The sequence below is a fragment of the Neovison vison genome, chromosome 8 (genome assembly GCF_020171115.1).
Source record: "Neovison vison isolate M4711 chromosome 8, ASM_NN_V1, whole genome shotgun sequence".
Classification (NCBI taxonomy): domain Eukaryota; kingdom Metazoa; phylum Chordata; class Mammalia; order Carnivora; family Mustelidae; genus Neogale; species Neogale vison.
In genome coordinates, this window is record NC_058098.1 from 23908353 (window position 1) to 23927242 (window position 18890).

The window sequence follows — 18890 nt, forward strand, 5'->3', positions numbered from 1 at the left end:
AAGGAGAGGGGAAAAGTGGGAGAAGCAGTTCCTGGAGAAGAGCTTCCAAACTTGATTAAAGATCAGGATCCTCACATAAAATGCAGAGCAGTATAAAAGTAGCATCTTGGCACATTGTAAAAAATTTGCAGAACTCTAAAGAGAAGATAGGAAAATGGTGACCAGTGCAACTGGTAAATGTGTTAGTAGATCTAAAACAGGCAGAACATGAACAGTGATGATCAACTTGTGGAGTACAAAACAAGGAGGAGAGGACACAGCAACATGTCAGGCTGAAGAGGGTAGTCATTTCAAGTGCTCCGAAGCTTGACATACTTAAGGGAGCAGGATAAAGACACTGGTGATTGTCCAGCTTTGTAAATCCAAGTGTGTATTTCAGACACTTACAAGGGATCACTAAAAGAATGGAAAGTGAACCTGCCAATGCAGAAAAGGAGAAAAAGGTAGTAAAAAGAATTGTGTATGATACAAAACCAGAGGTAAAAAAGGTTTTACCTTCACCTATTAAAACAGATGATCAGACTGGCCAAGAACAACAAAATGCAACTCTATATCCTATTTACAAGAGGACATTTACAATGTAAGTGCACCAACAGTAAAATGATGGGGAAAGGTCTACTAGAGAAAACTGAACCAGAAGGTGTATCTATAGCAAAATCAGACCAAATAAGCTTAAAGCCAGAAGACATTATTAGAGATAAAGAGGATGACCACAAAATGATGAAAAGTACAACTTTTAAGAAGATATAACATTTCTTATAAAACATATAAGTTAGAGCTTTAAAAGGCTGAAAATGGTTAAAAACAAAAGGGATAAGATACAAGGAGAAATTGCCCAATTTCCATCACAGTGAGAGACGGAAGACCTCTTTCAATAGCTGATATACCCAACAGCCAAAAAAAAAGGGGGTTAGAAGATATTAATAAATGAAACTGATAGAACCCTGAACCCAATATTGTTACTTTAAAGCACACAAGAAACATTTACCAAAAAATGACCTGAAAAATGGCCCCAAGATGAATCTCAAAGGTATCAATTAGTCCATCCATTTCATACAGACCAAATTTCTGTGACCACAGACCAGAGCCAAGTAAACTCCAAATGCTTGGATGTTTAAACATCTAAAAAGCTTTTTACTCAAAGATGAAATTCTATAGAAATGAAAACTATTTAGATCAAAAAATGAAATATATATAAAAACACGTGATAGGGGAAAGGCAACTAAAGCGGCATTTGGCAGATTTATAGTCTTATTATAGTAGGCAAGCAATACAGAAAATTTACAAGCAGAGATTAAGGAATTTTAAAGATTTTATTTATTTGACAGAGATTACAAGTAGGCAGAGAGCCAGGCAGAGAGAGAGAACAGGAAGCAGGCTCCCCGCTGAGCAGAGAGCCTGATGCAGGGCTCCATCCCAGGACCCTGAAATCATGACCTGAGCTGAGCCTGAGCCACCCAGGTGCCCCTTAAGGAATTATTTATTTATTTTAAAGATTATCTATTTATTTGACAGAGATATCTCAAGTGGGCAGAGAGGCAGGCAGAGAGAGAGGGAAGCAGACTCCCTGCTGAGCAGAGAGCCCGATTTGGGACTCCATTCCAGGACCCTGAGATCATGACCTGAGCCGAAAGCAGAGGCTTTAACCCACTGAGCCACCCAGGTGCCTCTTAAGGAATTTTTTTAAAAAGATTTATTTATTAGGGGCACCTGGGGCACTCAGTCGGTTAAGTGTTCGATTCTTGATTTCAGCTCAGGTCATGATCTTGGGGTCATGGGATTGAGCCCTACGTCGAGTCCACACTGGGTGCAGTCTACTTGTGATTCTCTGTCCCTCTGCCCATCCCCCTGCTCGCACACTCCCTCAAATGAATAAAATCTAAAAAAAAAAAAAAAAGATTTATTTATTAGAGGGGCATCTGTGTGGCTGAGTGGGTTAAGCAGCTGAATTACGGTTTCAGCTCAGGCTGTCCTGCTATCTCAGGGTCCTGCTACTGGGCCCTGTGTTGGGCTCTGCGTGCAGCAGGGAGTCTGCTAGAGATTCATATTCTCTCTCCCCCTCCCTTTTTTCCTCTACCCCCTCCCTCCCTCTGCTCCTCCCCCTGCTCATGCACACACACACACACACACACACACACAGTCTCAAATAAATCAAAAGATGTATTTATTAGAGGTGAAGTGTAGGGGCAGGGAGGGAGATAGAGAATCTCTAGCAGACTCCCAACTGAGCACAGAGCCTGATGCGAGCTGATCTCATGACCCTGAAAGCATGACCTGAGCTGAAATCAAGACTCAGATGCTTCATGGACTGAGCCACATGAGGCCCCAGGAGCACCCCAGCAGTAGGGTGCCCCTAAATAATTTTTAAAAGGAGTAATAGTGTCAACCCAAAGAGAGTGGAAAGAAGATAATAATGACGAGCAGAAATTGGAATAGAACACAAAAGCACTTTGTTTGTCCCACAAAACAAAGTGGGATCTTTGAAGAGACCAATAAAATGAACATTAATGTGCAAAAGGGACATAACTATTGTTTCTAGCAGAAATGATAAAAATAAGAATGTTACAAACTTTATGCCAATTTAAAACTTAGATGAAATGGACAATTTTCTAGAAAAAGGTTATTTGCCAAGACTAATTCAAAAAGAAATAGACAAAATGAGTAGCCACGATCTTCAAAAAGCTAATCCAGATGGTTTTCTAGGTAAGCTGTCCCCCACCCCACACTCACACACAAAACACCCCACAGCAAACTTCATACTTAATGTTTGTACTTAGAGACTATATGGTAAAGTGTTAAGCATTATTCCCTTTAAAGCCAGGAACAAAGTTCTGAATTTTGTCATTGAATACATAGCAACGTTGTATCAAGGTCCCAGCCTGAGCCCCAGGCCAAGAAAAAGAAAGGAGAGACATAAGGATCACTCACAGCCAGAAGATTTAGAGGAATCTACTAACAATAGAAAACTGGTAACTCTTATGAACTAATATATACCATGTCTTAGAAGAAGATGGGGAAATAGGAACTCTCCACACTGCTGATGGGAGTATAAATCTTTTTAGCCACACTAAAAAGCAATTTGGCAAAATCTACTGAAATGGAAGATGCCTGTATCCTCCAGATCAGGAATGCCACTTGCATGTACCATATGAACTCAAGGGAACACAGCTAAGTATGTTTATTGGAGGATTTTCACAATAGCAGAAAATTGGGACCATCTAACTGTCCTACTGAACCTCTTGGGTATTCCTTTAACAGAGCAACGCACGGTGAGAGAGAAGGGGTCAGCAAACTTCCTCTTGACCGGCCAGACAGTTAGGTGTGGCTTTGCAGGCCATTTGATTCCCAGCAGCTGCTCAATTCTGTTGGAGTGTGGAAGCAGCCTTAGGCCCTGAATGGGCATGGTTGTATCCCAATAAAACTTTATTTGCTAAAATAGATCTGGCCTCAGGCCTTAGAGTTCACTGACTCTTGATCTACAGCAGTGTCAAAATGGACACTTCTCACCAAGTTACAGGATAGTGTGGTCAGAACTACTAAGTGCAGCTCAAAGAACTGGGTTGGCCATGGCCTTGGGGAAATGGTTACACCTCTCTTTCGCCTGACTAAGCCCTAGATGGAGGCTACAGTGGGGGAGGTGCCCATCCCCCAAATCCCAGGATCTGTGCTCCCTCTTCCTCTTACCCGACCTATCAGCAGGACCAACGCTCCCTCCTCCCGTGCTCTGCTTTTTCTCTCCAGGATGTCGTCCTCTCCCCCATCTCCCTCGAATCCAAAGGTCTGGCCTACCCCATGTCTCTACGTGAAAGCCCAGCAGACATCTCAAATTTAACCTCCCCTAAATGAACCTAGGTTCTTCCTCTAAAATGTGCTCCCCTTGTAACCGTCCCTGTCTCCATCTGTCATCTTTGTCTCCTTCCTTTCTTTCACTACCCACACACTCAACCCACACCCAAACCCTGCTGTCCAACATTTCAAAATAGCTCCGGAGTCTGACCACTTCTCACCACGTCCACCACAACCCTCAGGCCAGAGCCGCCATCTTCGCTTGCCTGACCGTCGCTGGCAGCTCCCCTCTGGTCTCCGGTCTTTGGTTTTGCGAGCCCCCGTTTGGTCTCCCTACAGGGAACAGCAGCTTTCCTGCTTGCACAGGACTTGGGTCAGTGGTGTGCGGACCCCCTTCATTCAGAGCAAAAGTCAAAGCCCAACAGTGCCCCACGAGGCCCACGGGACCTCCCTTCCTGCTACTCCTGGGGCCTCATCTACCCTCATCCTCACCCCTCGGCTTCGGCTATACTGGCCACCTCGCTGTTCCGGGAGGCCCAGACATACTTGCGCCCCTGGGCTTTTCTGTACTTGGTGTTCCCTTTGCCCAGAACATTCTTCCCCAGGATTTCTGCATCTCACTCGCTCATTTCCCAGAACTCCTCAGGGAGGATTTCCTGAATGACTTTATTTAATGCATTAAATCTGCAGGTTGCTTTCAGTATAGTGACCCCAGTCACTCCCTATACTCCCTCCAAATGCCTTGCTTAATATTTTGCCAGAACAGTTATCACTTCTAATAGGCTACGGAATTTTTCTAAGCATTGTGAAAGCTTTCAGGTACACGGAACTCCTGAAGTCATTGTCCAGCGATCACCAATATACCCACCAGTTACATTCTACACTTAATGCTAGTTCTGTTTGCCTTATCCGTACATCCATCCATCTACCCAATCCTTTTAATGCATTTCAGAGTAAGCTGTGATCCAACATCCATTTATGATAAACACACTCAACAAAGTCGTTATAGGGGAAACATATTCTCAACATAATAAAGGCTACATTTATGACATGCTAACACCTAACATACTCAACAGTAAAAAGTTGAAAGCTTCTCCTTCAAGATCAGGAACAAGACAAAGATGCCCACTCTTACCACCTTTATTCAACACCATCTTGGAAGCTCTAGCCAGAGCAATTAGGCAAGAAATAAAAGGCATCTAAATCAGAAAGGAAGACATAAAACTGTCACTATTTATACATGACAGGATATTATTTTTCAGGATTTTATGTATTTGACAGAGCGCACAAGCAGGGGGAGCAGCAAGCAGAGGGAGAGGGAGAAGCAGACTCCCCATTAAGAAGGGAGCCCGATGTGGGGCTCAATCCCAGGACCCTGGGATCATGACCTGAGCCAAAGGCAGATGCTTAACTGACTGAGCCACCCAGGTGCCCCTGATGATAGGATATTATATATATAGAAAGTCCTAAAGAGTCAAGTCGCAAGATACAAAATCAATATATAAAAAAATCTGTTGCAAAATGTCCACAATAGCCAAACTATGGAAAGAACCTAGATGTCCATCAACAGATGAATGGACAAAGAAGATATGGTATAGATACACAATGGAATACTACGCAGCCATCAAAAGAAATGAAATCCTGCCATTTGTGACGATGTGGATGGAACCAGAGGGTATTATGCTGAGCGAAATAAGGCAATCAGAGAAAGATAATTATCATATGATCTCCTTGATATGAGGAAGTTGAGAGGCAACGTGGGGGGTTTGGGGGGTAGGAAAGGAATAAATGAAACAAGATGGGATTGGGAGAGAGACAAACCATAAGAGACTCTTAATCTCACAAAACAAACTGAGGGTTGTAGCGGGGAGGGCGGTAGGGAGAGGATGGTTGGGTTATGGACAATGGGGAAGGTATGTGCTATGGTGAGTGCTGTGAAGTGTGTAAACCTGGTGATTTACAGACCTGTACCCCTGGGGCTAATAATACATTATATGTTAATAAAAAAATAAAAAATTTAAAAAATCTGTTGTTTCTATATGCTAATAATTAACCATCAGAAAGAGAAATTAAGAAAAATATCCCATTTAAAATTGCATCAAAAAGAATAAAATACCTAGGAATAAATTTAACAAAGGAGGTGAAAGACTTGTATACTAAAAACCATAGAACATTGATGAAAGAAATCAAAGACATGAATAAATGAATATTCTGTACTCATTGATTAGAAAATATTAAAATGTCTATACTGAAAGCAACCTGCAGATTTAATGCAATCCTTATTAAAATTCCAATGGCATTTTTCACAGAAGTAGAACAAACAATCCTAAAATTTTTATGGACCCACAGAAGATCCTGAATGGCCAAAGCAGTCTTGGAAAAGAACAACAAAGCTGGAGACCTCACACTTCCTGATTTCAAACTATATTACAAAGCTACAGTAATCAAAACAGTATGGTATTGGCATTCAAAACACATAAATCAGTGGAGTAAAACAGAGATCCCAGAAATAAGCCCATGCATATATGATCAATGAAATTATAAGAAGCCAAGAATGCACATGGAGGAAAGGAAAGTCCCTTTAGTAAATGAGGGGAAAACTGGACCACTACTTGCACTGCGATGACCACGAATTCAAAAATGAATTAAAGACTTGAATGTAAGTCCTGAAACCATAAATCTATAAGAAAACATAGGTGGTAAACTCCTTGACATTGGTCTTGGTGACGATTTTGGGATTTGATACCAAAAGCAAAGGCAACAACAGCAAAAATAAGTGGGACTACATCAAACTAAAAAGCTTCTGCACAGCAAAGGAAGCCATCGATATAGTAAAAAGACAACCTACTACCGAGCAGAAAACATTTGCAGGACCTCTGGGTGCCTCAGTCGGTTAAGCATCTGTCTTCGGCTCAGGTCACGGTCCCAGGGTCCTGGGATTGAGTCCTGCATTGGGCTCCTTACAGAGGAAGCCTACTTCTCCCTCTGCCTGCTGCTCCCCCTACTTGTATTCGGACAAATAAAATCTTTAAAAAAAAAGAAGAAGAAGAAGAAAAGAAAAAGAAAATATTTTCAAGTCATATATTTGATAAGGAGTTAAAATCCCAAGTATATAAACAACTCATACAAGTCAATAGCAAACAAAACAAAACAAACAGAAAAAAACCCAATCTGATTAAAAATCACTAGAGGGGGGCGCCTGGGTGGCTCAGTGGGTTGAGTCGCTGCCTTCGGCTCAGGTCATGATCCTAGGGTCCTGGGATCGAGCCCCGCATCGGGCTCTCTGCTCACCCGGGAGTCTGCTTCCTTCTCTCTCTCTCTCTCTCTGCCTGCTTGTGATCTCTCCCTATCAAATAAAAAAAAAAAAAAATCTAAAAAAAAAAAGAAAAAAAATCACTAGAGGACCTGAATAGACACTTTTCCAAAGAAGATATGCAGAAGGCCAATAGACACATGAAAAGATGTTCAATATCACTGATCAGCAGGGAAATGCAAATCAAAACCACAATGAGATACCACCTCACGCTTGACTACCTATCACGAACATGCCAAGAAACAACAAATATTGGCAAGGATATGGAGAAAAGGGGACACTTGTGCACTGTTGGTGGGAAGGTAAATTTGTGCAGCCACTATGCAAAACAGTATGGAATTTCCTCAAAAAATTAAAAATAAGAATCTAGCAATTCCACCTCCGAGTGTTTATCTGAAGGAAAATGAAAATCTCCAGAAAAGATAGATGTATGTATCCTTATGTTTATTGCAGCATTATTTATAATAGCCAAAATAGGGAAACAACCTGAGTGTCCATTGATAGATGAATGGATAAAGAAAATGTGGCGTGCACACACAGGAATATTATTACTCCATTTTTATGGAATGAAATCTTGCCATTTGTGACAACATTGATGGATCGTGGTCTCACTGATATGTGGAATCTTTTTTTTTTTTAAAGATTTTATTTATTTATTTGACAAAGAGAGATCACAAGTAGGCAGAGAGGCAGGCAGAGAGAGAGGAAGGGAAGCAGGCTCCTTGCTGAGCAGAGAGCCCGATGCGGGACTCGATCCCAGGACCCCGAGATCATGACCCGAGCTGAAGGCAGCGGCTTAACCCACTGAGCCACCCAGGCGCCCATGATATGTGGAATCTTAAAAAAGGAACAAGCTCATAGATGCAGAGGATAGATTAATGGTTGCTGGGGCGCCTGGGGGGCTCAGTGGGTTAAGCCTCTGCCTTTGGCTCGGATCATGATCTCAGGGTCCTGGGATCGAGCCCCCAGTAGGGCTCTCTGCTCGGCGGGGAGCCTGCTTCCCCCCTCTCTCTGCCTGCTGCTCTGCCTACTTGTGATCTCTCTCTCTCTGTGTCAAATAAATAAATAAAATCTTAAAAAAAAAAAAGATTCTCTTCTAAAAAAAATAGATTGATGGTTGTCATAGGCTGGGGGGGGGCGTGCAAAATGAGTGAAAGGGGTCAAAGAGACACACTTTCAGTTATAAATAAGTCAAGGGCGGCCACCTAGGTGGCTCAGTTGGTTGGGGGTCTGATTCTTTTTTTTTTTTTTTAAGATTTTATTTATGACAGAGAGAGAGATCACAAGAAGGCAGAGAGGCAGGCAGAGGTGGGGTGGGGAGGCAGGCTCCTTGCTGAGCAGAGAGCCCGATGTGGGGCTCGATGCGGGGCCCGAGCCCAGGACCCTGAAAACATGACCTGAGCAGAAGGCAGAGGCTTAACCCACTGAGCTGCCCAGGCACCCCAGGGGGTCCAATTCTTGATCTCAGCTCAGGTCATGATCTCAGGGTCATGAGATCGAGCCGCAAATATGCAGTGGGGGCAGGCGGGGTGGGGAGGCAAGGGGATGTAATGTACAGCATGGTGACTGTGGTTAATAATGTATATTTGTGTATATTTGAAAGTTGCTAAAGAATAGGTCTTAAAAGTTCCCATCATAAGAAAAAAATTATTGTAACTATGTATGCTAATAGTTGTTAACCAAACCTACTGTGGTGATCATTTCACAATATACACAAATATTGAATCATTATGTGATTCACCAGAAAGTAATAGAAATGTTATATGTCAATTATGTCTCAATAGAGAAAAGGAAAAACCCCAGTAAGTTACAGTTCAGTTCACTTTATCCCTAAACCCTTCACATCCATATCAATGTGTGGTTTTGTTTTGTTTTGTTTTGTTTTTTCCATTGTGGGGATAAAATTTATATACAACTAAGCACAGATTTTAAGCATGTGTTTGAGGAGTATTGGCACCTGTACAACCCAAACTCCTGCAAAGAGACATAACACCACCATCACCTCTTCAGAAAAGATTCGTCTGGGCTGATCTAGAACTTCACATAAACAGAACCACACAGTACATGCTTCTGCATCTGGCTTCTTTACCTCAATAGAAACATTTGGACGTTCCTGTCGCCGCAGACACTAGGAGACCATGTCTTTATATTGCTGTGTAGTTTCCATCATATGGAAGTACGGGGTTTGGTCATCCACTCTCCTACCGACGGACACCCAGACTGTCCAGCATCTGGCGATTGTAATAAAGATGCTACGAACATTCCTTTAAGAGTCTTCGCAGGACATACTCATTTTATTCCACTTGAACAAAGATCTGGGAGTGGAATTGCTGGCTTATGGGGTAGGCGTGTGTTTATAAGAAGTTACCAGATCTTTTTCTAAAGCTGTGGCTCCACCTTAGATTCCTGTCCACGTGCTATGGGAGTTCTAGCAGTTCTGCATCCTTGCCAACGCTCGGTGTGGCCGGTTGTGTTAAGTCTAGCCACACTGCGGGGTGTGCAGCGGTATCCCATTGTGGGTTTAAGTTTAATATGGCGTAAAATTATCACAAAAATTACTTTATTTCTCCCTCCCACTAACGTTCAAGCCCCTTAAGGGCAGCACATTTTGTGTGCTTGGTTCCTGCTCTATCCCAGCACCCAGAGAGCGTAGCACGTGGAAGGTGCTCGCTGGGTAAATATTCGTGGGGTGAGGACCTCTCCTCTGGGCCTTTACATGCCATTTCTCCAGGTCTGGGGGTCTGCCTCCCCTCTAGACCATGTGCAGGGACAGGATCTGGGCCAAGCTCTGCTGTTGGGTGCAGAGGAGATGCCAAAGGACTGTTTGGGGTGGTTGGGGAAATGGCCAGCTCAGGGTTAGAGTCTTACCTATAGTGAAACTCACGTTCCCCACTGCCCCAGCTTCCTGCTGTTTGGATGCTTCTGCCCAGGACTCCTGGGCCTGAGAAAAGGCAGAGAGGCTGACCCCGGCTGGCCCATCCCACGGGAGGGAGCAGCCCGGCCCGGTGGCCACCAGTTACAGTGTGAGCAGGCACATTCGTCTTGGAGCTTCTGTCTGCTCCTTTACAGGAGAGACATGGGTCCAAAGTAGCTTTGCCTCTTACTTGAGCACATTCTTTCCCCCGCTGGAGCCTCAATTTCTTCCCCTGGAGATGCTAACAGAACCTACCTCGGAGGCCAAGGGGCAGTACTAGTGAGTGGGCAGGAGGGCGCGGAGCTCCGGGGACGCAGGGCGGGGAGTCAGCTGGACCGACTTCCGCACCCACTGCCGTGATAGCTTATTCAAGGCGACGAACCCAATTATAAAATGGGCCTCGATTTGGGAGGACCCAGGAGGACGGAGGTCTGTGAGTCAGAGTCGTTATCTGGGAGCGAGGATTGGCTGTTCCTGTTTATGGACTCCAAGTGGAATTTTCCAAAGATTGGAGGGAATGAAACCTGCCCAGGAGTGCCCAGGCTGGGGCTGTGCTACCCTCACTCCTCGAAGTCTCTCTGGCCTCACTGGGAAGGACAGGCCATGACCACCAGTCCCACTGCCCACATGGGACCTCGTTCTCTATGTCCCCCCCTTGCCCTCCAGCCAGGGGCACGCTCGGCGCTCACCCTCCCTCCCCGAACGACAGGGCCTGGGTGGCAACTCTCACCCTCCCCTCCTATGTCCTCACAGTCCCTGTCCTCCCCACACACTGGCCTCCAGAGCTGGCCAGTCCCCGGGCGAGCTTGCCTCCGCTTGGCCTTTCTGCCCCTCAGAGATGGCATCTGCCGTGGCCCTCATCTCTCCTCAGCCCGCCCAAGTCATCTCGGGGCCTCTTCCATTCACAACCGTCACTGCCTTCAACAGGACGGTGACGCCCAGATCCCTACTCCCAGCCCTGGCTTTCCCTCAGAGCCTCAGATCTGGGGCCTGCCTCCCGAGCAAAGGTGGTCTCAGAAGGCTTAGGCTTCTCAAGGTCAACACACCCTAGCGCAGCCGCCATCTTCCCCAACATCCGCGCCTCCCGCTCATCCCCACCAGCCCTCCCATCCCATCGCCCCAGCCTGACTCGGGTCTCGGCTGGGCTCTCCCCTTCAGTCACCAACCCAGTCACTCTCGAATCCTCTCAGGCCCGTCTGTCCCCCTCCCAACCCTCCCCAGTGCCACTCCACCGGTCAGCTTGGCCCCCCATTTCCCGGGTCTCGGCCAAGACCACACACTTCACCACCGGCCTCCGAACAGACAAGATGAAGCTACTTGACCTCTGCCCCTCACTCCCCCAGTCTGCTGAGTTACCCAGCAACACCCTGGTCCTGGCGGAAGCCGGCAAAGAGCTTGTCACACGGCTGCGCCCCTGGCAGCAGCAGAGGAGGCACAGTTGTTGACTGTGGCACCGCTCAGCTGGGTGGTGAGTTCGAGTCCTCCTCCCCCTGCAGCTCCAGCCCTCCCGCTGGCACCCCCTTCCCGCAGAGCCCTCCCGGCCCTCTGTGCCCTCGCCCTGCCTCCCCTCAGGTGCAGTGGCCTAGCTGTCCCTGTTCTTGCCCAGGTCAGCCCGTCCCCCTGGGACCCCCAGGGCCATCCTTCTCTTGGAGGCCCCTCTCCGTCTCTCACCTGCAAACAGACTTGTTCCAGGAAAGCACACACCCCTTGGCTCCCCTCCCAACCACTCCTTGAGGTTCTTTCTTCTCTTGGCTTCTATGGCGGAGAATGCAGACCGTCCCCCCTGCACGATTCTGCTGCTACCCTCCCCGCTTGGAACAGGTCCCCGGATGTCTCTTAGGCAGCCACACACCCAGCTTGAGTTCCCAGCTTCCACTGCAGTTAAGCGTGACAAGATGACAAAACTTTGTCCATAAAACACAAGTGTTGCGGGACAAGATCATCCTACTGGACATGGACATGGTGGGCGTCGACAAGAGCAAGACCCTCGACCAGGTGGGAATCATCTCAAGATGATCAGTCACCACCTATAATCCTGGGAAGCAAGTCGGCCTAGCCTTGGGGCCACCCCCTCCTCCTGCTTCAAACCCCTCAAGTAGCCTGCTTGGTTGTTATAAAGGCATAGAGTGCTCTTAGGGAGGAAAAAAATGGAAAGTGCTATGTGGGGCTTCTGGGAAATCTCCTTAAAGGGAAAGAGTACATCCTTCTGTACCCTGACCTCCGTCAGCTGCCTGAAACTTGAGTGTGATGGCTGGGGCTCTAGCAGCTATCTTGGATCGTAAGGACAAGGGCTATACCCTGGGGATAGTGGAGCTAAAAGCTGAAAAGAACCTGGGTCCCTGATGATTTTGTGGAATCACCATTCTGATCCTGGCCTGCTGACTAGATAAACTTTTATCTTGTTTAAGCCACAGTTATTTTGAGTTTTCTGCAGCGGAACTAAATTCTAATTGAAACAGCTTTTGTGTCAATTGACTCTCCTAGCCTCCCTCCTTCTCATTCTCTGCCGGTGCCTGCTCCTGGAGCAGACCTCCAGAGCAGAAGTAGCCCTGCTGGTGCCTCCAGAAGGGTCCTTTTCCCTTTCGTTCCCTCTTTCACTCTAGTGAATTCATGTAAAGCTCTTGGCTTTAATCACAGGCTATGGTCCCAAGTTGGATGTCTAGCACAGAATTGTGTATCCAACGGTGTGTTCAAACATATCAGACACACTGATGTCCAGCAGGCCCAGATTAAGCAGGCCATTTCAAAATTATTGGTCTCATCCTCTCCAAAATTGCTCGTCTCAATGAGGGGCAGCACCTGGTTGCTCGGCAAGCACCTAGGAGTCCCCTTAACATCTCATTCCTTCCCTCCCACCAGTTCAGCAAATTCTGATGGTTTCCTTGGGAACCCCCTCCTACACCCACCCCCCAGAAAGGACCCTAACTCTCACCCAGGCCACCATCAGTGCTCACCTGGCTGACTGGGCTCTTGATTGCACTCAGGTCCTGCTTCTCCACAAAGCCACCAGAATGCAAAATGTGTGTAAACTTTTAAAAACAGTAGGAGACTTAAAAGATCATTTATGCTTGGAACAGATTCTTTTTGATCTACCCCTCCAGATTCCCCCTGGAGTTCTAGAAAACTCCTTCATTCTTCAGTTATTTCACTGGAAAAGGGCTAGAAGCACTAACATATTACAAGCATAGCTTTAGCTTAGGGCAAGCTCTCAAAAATTTAACTTTAACCCAAATAATACTGGGAACATACAAAAGTGAAAAAAAAATTACTTATTGCTGTTTCTTTTTTTTTAAATTAACATATAATGTATTATTAGCCCCAGGGGTACAGGTCTGTGAATCGCCAGGTTGACACAATTCACAGCACTCACCATAGCACATACCCTCCCCAATGTCCATAACCCAACCACCCTCTCCCTGCCCCCCTCCCCCCGGCAACCCTGCTGTTTCTTGATATTAACCTTCATGCTGTTTTTTGAAAGAAGAGAGGATCTTAAGCAAACTCCATGCCCAGCACAGAGCCTCAGACTGTTTGAGGTCACAACGCTGAGATCATGACCTGAGCTGAAATCAAGAGTCAGATGCTTACCCAGCTGAGCTTACCTGCGTGTTTCTAAGCGCTGTAGTTCTCCTCTTATTTCTTGAGTCCTTACGTTGGAAGGGGATTTGACCCTTGCCCGTCATCACCCTTCCCATCCCCAGCAGTTTAGCACCATTCAGGGTTTATGGTATTTTGCCTCCAAAACTATGCACAGCTGAGCCACATGATATGTCCTAGATTTGCTTTGTATTGTTGGGTTTACTTTTTTTTTTTTTCCATGCCTCAATATTAAATTATCCTTAAATTTGTTGCAGAACTAAAAATCTCTCTGAAACGATTCAAATACATCAAATAATCTATCAGCTTTTTCTTCTTGGGAACATCCCTGTCCCCTGTTTAGGACTTTTCTCTAGGTTTACTGCCCTGGGCCCTTCGCCATCATCCTGAGCTGTTCCTCTTGTCTCTCTTTTTTTAATTTTTTTTTTTTATTGATTTATTTGACAGAGAGAGATCACAAGCAGGCAGAGAGGCAGGCAGAGAGAGGAGGAAGCAGGCTCCCTGCTGAGCAGAGAGCCCGATGCGGGATGCGGGACTCGACCCCAGGATCCCGGGATCATGACCTGAGCCGAAGGCAGCGACTTAACCCACTGAGCCACCCAGGCGCCCTCCTCTTGTCTCTCTTGTGTTGGAGTCTCACACTGCCTGAACCCCACGTCTTAATTTTCTTTGCTTCATGCCCTAATTTTGATGTATATTCTTCAGTATCTTCCTGAAGATACTGAAGATACTTCCCTACGATTCAGGGCAGATAAATACATTGATCTCATAGGCCTGAAAATATTTACCTTAACTAATAGTTCGGCTGGGAACAGAATGCTGGCTTGTAAATAATTTTTCAATCAGAATTTTGAGGGCATCACACCACTCTTTTTGTTTCTAGTGATGCCGTTGGTCTAATGCTGTTGTAATTTCTAATCCTTGGCACCTGTTTTCCTTTCTCTCCCTGGATTATGTCTGTTCACAGTGTTCTGAGATGTCGTGATGATGGGACCTGGTGTGGGTCATTTTAGTTTTATTTTTAAAAAATTACTTAAATTCAATTTAGTTAACATACGCTGTATTATTTCAGTTATTGGGGTAGAATGTAGTGATTCATCAGTTGCTGTTGGATGTTAACCCAGTGTCCTCCTTAATGGCCACTGCCCTGTTACCCTACCCCCCCCACCTTCCCTCCAGCAGCCCTCAGTTTGTTTCCTAGAGTTCAGCGTCTCTTATGGTTTGTCTCTGTATTTTCATCTTGATTTATTTTTCCTTCCCTTCCCATATGTTCATCTGTCTTGTTTCTTAAATTCCACATATGAGTGAAATCATATGGTATATGTCTTAAACTTACATCACTTAGCATAATACCCTCTAGTTCCATCCACATCCTTGCAGATGGCAAGATTTCATTCTTTTTTTTTTTTTTAAAGATTTTATTTATTTATTTGACAGACAGAGATCACAAGTAGGCAGAGAGGCAGGCAGAGAGAGAGAGGAAGGGAAGCAGGCTCCCTGTTGAGCAGAAAGCCCGACGCGGGGCTCGATCCCAGGACCCTGAGATCATGACCTGAGCCGAAGGCAGCGGCTTAACCCACTGAGCCACCCAGGCGCCCCAAGATTTCATTCTTTTTGATGGCTGAGTAACATTCCATTGTATATACATACCACATCTTCTTTATCCATTCATCTGTCGAAGGACATCTGGGCCCTTTCCATATCTTGGCTATTGTGGACACTGCTCCTAGAAACATTGGGATGCCATGGGTCTTTTAAAAATTATTTTCTCTGGTCACTCAGTTGTTTTGATCTGGAAACCTAGTTCTAGAAAATTTCTCGTAGTCTCTTGATAATTTTCTATCCTCTGTTTTCTCTTCCTGGAACTTCTACTAATCAGATGCTGAATATCCCAGATGGATCCCTCAATTTTCTTAACTTTTCCATTTTTCTCTTCCTTTTTTTCCATTTGGGGAGATTTTCTCAACATTATCTTGCAGTTCATCTGCTGAAATTATTCCTTTCATATTTAAATTTTTAAAAAGATTTATTTATTTGACAGAGAGAGAAATCACAAGCAGTCACAGAGGCAGGCAGATGGAGGCAGAAGCAGGCTCCCCACTGAGCAGAGAGCCCGATGCGGGGCTCAATCCCAGGACCTGAGATCATGACCTGAGCCGAAGGCAGAGGCTCAGCCCACTGAGCCACCCAGGCACCCCTCCCTTCATATTTTTAATCTTTAAAGAGTTTTTTTTTTTAATCTCTGAGTATTGTTTAGTCTCTTACGCTTACAACCATGTCATGTGTGTAAGGCTTTATTGGTGCCCATGGTTCTCAACTCTAGGTGCATGTCACAAAAACCTGGGAAGCTTTTACAAACTAATGATGCTCAAGGATTATGATTTAACTGGTCCAAGATGGGCCCCAAGCACCGTTTTATTTTTCTTAACCGTTGTCTCATCTCCACTAGAAATAAGCTCGTGTTCTCATTCCTTTATGTCTAGACATGGGCCTGGTGCACAGTTAGGCAGGCACTAAGTAACTGTTGAACGAAATCAATGAACAAAGCACTGCTTTGTGAAGACTGTAGAATAAGAACAAGTTACAGGCACTACGCCTCTTTTATCCATAATGTTTTCTCTAAATATATTTGAAAACTTAATAGTACCTGAAAGTCAAACAAGTCTTGTATGTCCAGAAAGTATTTAAAACCCAGATTTTTTTTTAATCATGAAATGATAATGATGATAAAATGATGAAACTCCTATTTCATCTTGCCTTTATTTTTTTTTATTTTTTAAAGATTTTATTTATTTATTTGACAGAGAGAAATCACAAGTAGGAAGAGAGGCAGGCAGAGAGAGAGAGGGGGAAGCAGGCTCCCCGCCGAGCAGAGAGCCCGATGCGGGACTCGATCCCAGGACTCCGAGATCATGACCCGAGCCGAAGGCAGCGGCTTAACCCACTGAGCCACCCAGGCGCCCCTCATCTTGCCTTTAAGGCAAGTTTTTACCAACATATGTCTTGTGAACTAGAAGTTAAAGTCTAGTAATTTTCATCCCAGTTTCTGCAGAAGCTCCAAGGCAGGAGTGGCCGCATGCTGAGAGGAGAGGAAGGAACGCAGGACTGCACCACAAGGTGGCCCAAAGCAAGGCCAGACTCCTGCCTGCTCGCTAGCCCGTACAAGACATGGAAGCTAGAGGATGAGATCGTTAGAAGCTGTTGATAGGCTTCGAGTCTCCACCCAGGGAGGGAAGTGGTGGTTGATTCTGTTTCACCTCACATTGACAGAGGCAGAGCGTGTAGCGGGGGTCCCTGAGCACCAGAGGCCAAAAGGCAAGTTGTCAGGGGCCAGCAGGGAGCCTGCAGCATCCAAAGTGAGGGAGTGGCCGGTGGGACAGCAGACAGGTCTTGAAAACATTCATGAAAGATGGACCAGAAGGACAAGTTTCAGTTTTAAACATGTCAGGCTTAGAGAGCCAGAACCAAGTTCACAAGAGCTGTCAGTAAAGTACGCACTTGCCTCTCCATCTCACTCCCCTCTTAGCAACACTGGGGCCAAAGAGGTGGCAGCACAGTCAGGAAACAGGGCCAAGCACTTGCTGCCCACCCTGCGACCCCCACCACACAGGGCAAGGCTCGCAGTGGGCTGAAGGTGGGTAAGGGGCAGTCTCCGTCTCCAAATCCAGTTAAAAGGTTTTGTTGTTACACCGGCCTGGACACATCACCTGCCAATGGGAGGGCCTTTGGTACCCAAAGGTGATGGGAGAAGCCTTAGCACTTGTCAGACCTTCTATCCAGGGGCAGGGGAACAAGCCTCAGAGAATAAATTGAAAAACTGTGGGAAACTATAATAAAGTTGCCTTTTGATCATATCAAGCTTGTTTAACACAACAGTTGAATTAGCACTTTGCATCCCGTGTTTTCCTTTGCAACTGAATGCAATTTTTCAGCTTAAGTTCACTGATACTGGATTGTGGCTCTACTGATTTGAGGTGTGGGCAAATTCATGATTTCTACCTGCTGCAATAAGTCTACGGGATCTACGTTTCTTTTTCCTCCTGGTAATTCGCCAGAACCTAAATTTGGTGTGGAAAGATGGATTCTCAATGAAAAAATGTACAGAATTACAGTTGGTTTGAGTCAAACATATATAGGAGAAAGCCTGTAATTCCTGCAGTTTTTTTTTGTTTGTTTTTTGAAGATTGTATTTATTCGAGAGCGGAGTGAGTGACATGAGGGAGAGGATGGGCAGAGGGAGAGGGAAAAACAGACTCCCCCATGGGCAGGGAGTCTGATGTAGGGTTCAAACCCAGGACCCTGGGACATGACCTGAGCTTAACGCAGACGCTTAACAGATTTGAGCCCCCCAGATGCCCCACCCCCCTGCAGTGTTTTAAAGATTTACTTTTTGGAGAGAGAGAGAGAGAGAGAGAGAGAACACATGTGTAGACACATGAGCAAGAGCAAGGGGAGGGGCAGAAATCTTAGGCAGACCCTGCTGAGCACAGAGCCTGACCAAGGCTTAATCCCAGGACTCTGATGATCATGACCTGAGTTGAAATCAAATGACCTGAGTTGAAATCAAGAGTTGGATGCTTAACCGACTGAGTCACCCAGGCACCCCTGTAATTCCCTGCAGTTTTAAAAACACGTTTTTGGAGAAAGGCAGTACCAGCTCACAGAGGAACAGAATTCCCAGACACACTGGCAAGTGCTGATGCGGATGCTTGAATGATGGAGCTGCACTTTGGAGGGAATCTAACAAGGGCTGTCTTTGGGGGGTGGTGGGAGTGGGGTGGATACTGGCTGGGAAGCCGAATTTTCTGGGATGATGTGATCTTGAGAGGGGGCTCAGTTGGCTGGTGCACCAGCACTTGTCACGTAAGTGGCACACTTAAGATTTGTGCATTCACTGTACATAAATTTCATCCACCCCCCAAAAAAGGTAAACTAGCTCGTAACATGCCTGTTGAAGTGTTTAGGAGCGTGTACTGTCTGCAACCGTCCTTCAAAATGTGTCAAAACCAGGATGGATGAAGGAATGGTTAGTAGCATGATAAAGAAATGTAGCAGATGGGGCACCTGGGTGGCTCAGTGGGTTGGACCTCTGCCTTCGGCTCAGGTCATGATCCCAGAGTCCTGGGATCGAGCCCCGCATCGGGCTTTCTGCTCGGCGGGAAGCCTGCTTCCTCCTCTCTCTTCTGCCTGCCTCTCTGACTACTTGTGATCTCTGTCAAATAAATAAATAAAATCTTAAAAAAAAAAAAAAAAAGAAATGTAGCAGAATGTTAACTACAG